Source organism: Hibiscus syriacus, unplaced genomic scaffold (genome assembly GCF_006381635.1).
Source record: "Hibiscus syriacus cultivar Baekdansim isolate YM2019G1 unplaced genomic scaffold, ASM638163v2 tig00011761_pilon, whole genome shotgun sequence".
Taxonomy (NCBI): Eukaryota; Viridiplantae; Streptophyta; class Magnoliopsida; order Malvales; family Malvaceae; genus Hibiscus; species Hibiscus syriacus.
In genome coordinates, this window is record NW_024062256.1 from 101815 (window position 1) to 108266 (window position 6452).

Genomic DNA, 6452 nt, shown 5'->3' on the forward strand with positions numbered 1-6452 from the left:
AAAAAGTTGGAGTCCCATTCCTATTAAAATAGGAATAGGAAGTGGCACAAAAGGTATGATCCATGAATATTGATATGCATGCTCCATATAGATATATATATAAGTACAAATATATATATATATATATATATATATATATATATATATATATATATGTAGAATGACAAATAATCAAACTAAATCACATTGAATGCCTCATAATACTAAATATATGTACCATATTATATATAAGCAATCCATTTGCATACAATATATTCACATTAAGTTATCAAAAATATTGTATTAATCATATGTCGATACAAAATATCAAGGCATAATAAAGTTTGCCACATAAGATACCCATTCTTTGTGAATATCATCAATGTCATCATCCGTATATTCTTCTTTCCCATCACCAACCTAAGTAAAAAATATGAAATAAGTATATAATTTATAGTTATTTTAAGTGAAGTATATAATGAAATATTAAAGAGTACTAAAATGACCAATTTTACATATGCATTCTTTGAAGCATAATAACATTATGCAAAGTCATAAAATCAATATCATTATAAAAATTCCAACTTTGTTTACAACAATATCATCACAAATAATAACCACAAGAGAGTCCCTGTTACGTCTATAGTACTTGACAAAATCAAATTTTGGATTTTAAGTGCTAGTACGTGTCAAATGCTTTCACAACTCCACCGAACATTTCAAATTGTTCCTTTAGACATTGATTCATATATCGACAAATAGTATCGATTGCCACATGCTTAAAACATGTAATTAGATTCAAGAATTCACTCATTACTTACAACAGAATCTATTAATATATAGAAGCAAATAACAAGAAGTTTACCATCAATGTAGCTACCAAGTCAAGGCCCTTCTCCTTTGCAAATGTCCAAGCAGAATCCTCAGCTATGGTTTTGGAGACTACATAACATAGATGAATTAAAAAAATGACATTCAGAAATAATACCCTTTTATTGTAAAAGAAACAGTTTGATATTCTAAAATATTAAGTTGTAGCATGAACAAATTGTATAGTGCACAAACAAGACAACAACTAGCCAGTTCATGCAACCAGCAAAAGAAGTTATGAAAAGTGTGATCAATATCCTCAATATGATAAAAGTGCATGATGATCACTAATTAGCTGCTAAAATAAGATACCAAGAAAAATATTGGAACACTACCAAGAAAGTGCTGAAGTCAGTCCATAATAAATAAGTTAATAGAAAGACCAATGTAAATTGACATTCATACCTTTATGTCCCGATGCAGAACAAAATTTGAATGCAGATATTCAACTGCCAGAAGTAGCTGCGCAAACCACATGCAGCTTTTGTACGCCCGCCTCTCATAGGGGAACCACTTTCTCTTACTTGCCCTTCTTTCAAAGTAGTTACTACGCCTTTGATGGATTTGGGTTTCTTTGATTGAACATGAGAAGGTTTCATCCTTCCTTTTTCATCAACTTTACCAGAGAAACTAATGGGGCAAATATCTTCTTCCTTAGAACTGGAATCTGTGCCAGTGGCCTCATTATTGTTATTTGGAATCCTTGTGTCAGTGTTCCTGTGACTTGAAACCGAACTATCTTTATCACTACATGAGCTATTACTATTCTGACTCTCGACCATATTTTTCCTATTACCACGACCACTGGTAACATGCTTATCCAAGCAGCAGTTCTTTGAAAGGAAGCTAAATGATGGACGATACTTATCATCATATGGCTGCAAATAAGGGTGCTTCAAAAGCTGTGATGCCTAATCAAGGTGAAAACTCAAAATGTTACATTGAAGTCCTGCATGTGGAGAATCCTTGGAATTGAGCAAAAAGAAACTTACACTTGGTCGACGCTCTGGATTCTTTCTTAGCATGCCCTTGATAACTGCCTTCCTGTTTGTGTAAAATTAAATAAATTAACAATCATGTAGCAAGGACTTGATTACTTGACAAAATATATAGCACTAATCATGCTTAGTGTTACTGCCAAAATACAGATCACCAAGTCCCTTGGGAATTTAAACGAAACTTCACTATTTTTGCCTTATTAAGGGAGAAGAAATAAATTTTCACGGAACCAATTTAAAATTCCTACATTTATAAGAAATAATCTGATCAAGAAATCTGCACATTGTTGAAACCTAATACATAAAAGAATAATTAAAGCAAATGAGGAAACAAGGGTAGAAAAGCATAGTATGAGCATGAAAAATCACAGAGAATACTTGGTTATCATGAGAACATACAATAAGAGTGAGCTCTAAAGTTAATTTTGAGACTTACAATGATGGAGAGTAGCAAGAAGGCAAAGGGCCCATAGAGGAACGATTTATCTTGCTTATCAACCCTGCCATGTCCTAGAACAAGAAGTTTAACAAAAATTAATGGAATTAAATTTGTATAATTTACACAGATAGTGGAGGCATACAAATGGTAATTTATAGAAAACCTCTCAAAGGACAAGACATCACACTAGATGAGGACAACATTAACTACTTTGAAAGCATTATTTTAAAGAGCGGAGTGCAGAATTCATGGAAACTGTTATGAACCTAGCAAAGGTTGCTACATATTATTCTCAATTCAGATAACCAAAAGATAGAAAGTTCCATTATATTTGGCAATGGAAAAAATTCCATAATGAGAAAAAAGGAAGGGAATAAAAAAGAAAATTTTAAATTCCCTTTTAATAAAACATCAAATGAAATTCGTGCTATTTGTCAGAAAGAGAAACTGTGTAAACTCATTACTGAATACAAGAAGCAGATTCAACAAAAACAATTGTGAGAACTCTTACAAAAGCTTTAAAAGCAGGGCGACGAGCAGCCATCTCATACATACAGCACCCTGTTCAACAAGAAGCAATTCAGCTGATATATATATACATGTATGTAAGTCAAACACTCGAGAAAAGACATACCCAGAGACCAGATATCAGACTTGAAACCGTAAGGAATATCTGCAAGCAGTTCAGGACACATGTAATTGGGAGTTCCAACCACCTGAGGCACGTACAAAACCACTATTATCTAGCACTGGAACTAAAATAATTAGCACATTCTAATATAAGAATAAATACAAAAATAGAACAATGATATCAAAAGGTAAATAAGTATTGTTCATTGTCAATATAAGGGATTGAGAATACCGAGTTTTAGACTAGTGGTTGTTCTCATACTCATTGCATTTGAGGCTCATGGTGCAGGTTTCAACTCCCTCCTCCACACTTCCTTTGTCCAGAAGTGTTTATGAGAGCAAGGATTGACGAGTACAAAATTTAACCTAATAGATACATTTATATATGCTATTTCTTTGGATATTTATGATCGATACAACATGAGTGACAGTTAATTTATAGCACTCCAGTATTTAATCCTTGCACAAATTCTGGGCCCTTTTATGATTAATTATTAATACATCTCTCCTATCACCAAATGTAACACACTTCGACTAACTACCCAGAAGTCGCATACATGCATATATTTTCAGTTCCTAAGTAATGATGCCATACCAAAATATACTAAGGTAACATCAAATGATTCTTTTTTGCTTAGTTCTTTCCTTAAAAATGATTAAGTGATTATTTATGTTAATCTACTTGGTATTGTTATAAATTTTACTCGACAATTAGTTACAGTTTGGTCTCGGTCAATAAAATTAAAATTAGCACCAAGTTTAACTGTAAGCTTGGCACACACTAGGCCTGTTCATTTTAACAAATCATTTTATTTTTCCAGAAAATGTAACTATGCTAGATTGTGACAGCCAATCTGGAAGAGTGGAATATGTTATTAATTACCGAATGTGAGTAATATGCTACCATGAAAGAATTTTTGCAATAAAAGTAAAGGGAAATTGAGGCATCTGCCAACAGAACACAAAACTGCATTTCGAGCTTTGCAGCATAAGCTACTAAGCTTATTATACCAAACTGTAGGAAGATAAGGAAAAGAAATGCTAAAAGAATGACCCAAACAATTATTTTCAATTTTAGATATGGTTGAAAAAAGACTAAAAGGAAAATGTATGTCAAAAAATCATTTCATTACAATGTACATACCGAGGAAGCCAAATCATCTGCCTTTAGAGTTTTAGCAAGCCCAAAATCCCCTAAACCAATACAGACTAGAAAGGAATTTAGGATAACAATAGCAGAATAGCCAATTAGGTAGGATATCTGACATAACTTAATAGGAAACATAGATAAAGAGAAAACCTGTAAGAAAGCAAGAAGAAAAGGGAAAAGACAAACTCACCAAGGCGAACATCTTGATCTTTGGTAAGAAAAATATTGGAACACTACCAAGAAAGTGCTGAAGTCGGTCCATAATAAATAAGTTAATAGAAAGACCAATGTAAATTGACATTCATACCTTTATGTCCCGATGCAGAACAAAATTTGAATGCAGATATTCAACTGCCAGAAGTAGTTGCGCGAACCACTTGCAGAGCTTCTGCACAATGTTCACAACTAGCAGAATTAACTGTAAGTCGTAACCACCTCCTCTCTTCCACAATTAGGTGAGGACCATGGAAGCGGAAACCCCAACGGGGAACCTTTTACCGTGCCACACAATTCTAAGAAGAAACTAACTTGTAAAATAAATAGGAATAGAGAGATAAGATTACCTCCTCCGGGAAATAGATCCTATTTGATTTTTTCATCAATTCATCACTGTTAAAAACAGTTAAACAGGAAAATAATAAAATACTACAAATTTTGCAGGATGTCTAAAAACAAAAAACTCCGAATCAAACTTCTACATACAAACGTGGAAACTCACATATCTCCACCTTCGCAGTATCCAGTAACAATGCAATCATAGCAACCCTACATTACAATTGCAAAACACAAAATCAACAGAAAAAATGAAGCAGTCACGGACTCAACAAGCTACAAAGTGAAGCCATATTTTGATTCGATAATCCTAGCAAAAAAACAGTAGTCTGGTATCTTACTTTCTCAACCCAGGCTTCCTTAAATTGAACAACGTAAGGGTGTTGGATTCGCGAAATAAGTGACATCTACATACCACAAAAATGAAACTAGATCGTAAATTGGAATATTAAACTCGCTATTCCTTTAAGGCGAAAACAGATTAATTTGTTTAGATGAAAGTAACAACTAACTTCTTGATGCGCAGAACTCCTACAGCGCTCCGTTTGCTGCGCCAATCTGATCTTCTTCAAAACATACCTATTTTTTTTTAAGAAAAATAGTCAAAAAATCAAATTACACATTAATCAAAATCAGAAATTGAAAAAAATAAAAAAAAAAGTACATGTTCTTTTCAATTTTATGATAAACGAGAATGGCAGCGCCAAAAGCTCCACGGCCAATCCGTTCCAGATCTCGTAATGATCCATTCTCGACTCCATTGCTATTAACTCTTTACTGGATATCCTTCTCTTTTTTTCTTTCTTTTTCTTCAGAAAATCAAAACAAAAGGAGCAACGAAGAATTGTTTTGAAAAATCGTTTTCATTTTTAGACGTTTTGTTTTTTCTCAGAATTGGGAGTAGAAAAGGAGGAAAATTACCTGAGTAGAGTTACGGGAAGCGAAAGGCGAGAGAGGCTGCAATCTTGAGAGATCTCAAATTCACAGGAATATAACATAATAATTCCTAAGACTAGAAACCCAAATTGAATGGTGGAATAGAGAACGAGGTATACCTGTGGAAGAAGCGGCGTGAACTGATAATTATCGACAGGAAGAAGCGGGAAATGATGAAAATAATGGGGGAGGGGAGAAATTAGAAAACGACTCCTAAAGATGACACACAATTAAAACTATACTCCGTGTTTTTGTAAATTTTTTGAATTATGACTATTAAATATGACACACATTATTGTAAGTCATAAATCGTTCAGATTTTAAAAAACATGACATTTTTTTATGACACACATGTTTTGCAAGTCATAAATTAGTGTGTGTCATCGTTCGTGTGTCATTAAAGATATATTTTCTTGTAGTGGATACTCATGCGACTCACTCCCAAAACGCATGGATTGTCATGCAACTCACGCAAAGCGCATGATACACCGAGCTATGATGCGTGGACCATCGTGCGATTTCGTCTTCACTGTAGCTTTCACCCCATTAAAGCATTAGCTTTTTACTATAGCTTTCACACCATTTAAGCAAATAATTCTGCTGCAGCATTATTCAGACAATATTTTTCGACGACATTATTCTAAAAGAATTTGCCCTTTTTGGACTTATCCCATTTTTATCTTGTTTTATTTTAATTTTTGGATTAGATTTATTCATTTATTAAACTTTTAAAATAATTTAAATTAAGTTAAACCCTAAAAAAATAATTTGATTCAAGATTAATTTATATTCGATTCAATTTAAATTCTTGAGATCGACAATGGAGAGGTTTATCGACTACTAGTTCGAATTTCTTATAGAATGAAATCGTCTTTTATCTTGCATTATATACAAGTGT

At 33.1% G+C, this 6452-nt stretch overlaps 1 pseudogene; it reads right to left on the bottom strand.

Annotated features, from left to right (window-relative positions):
• Positions 1 to 811: 811 nt before the first annotated feature.
• LOC120204902 lies at positions 812 to 5481 on the bottom strand (annotated as a pseudogene).
• Between the last annotated feature and the right edge of the window lie 971 nt (positions 5482 to 6452).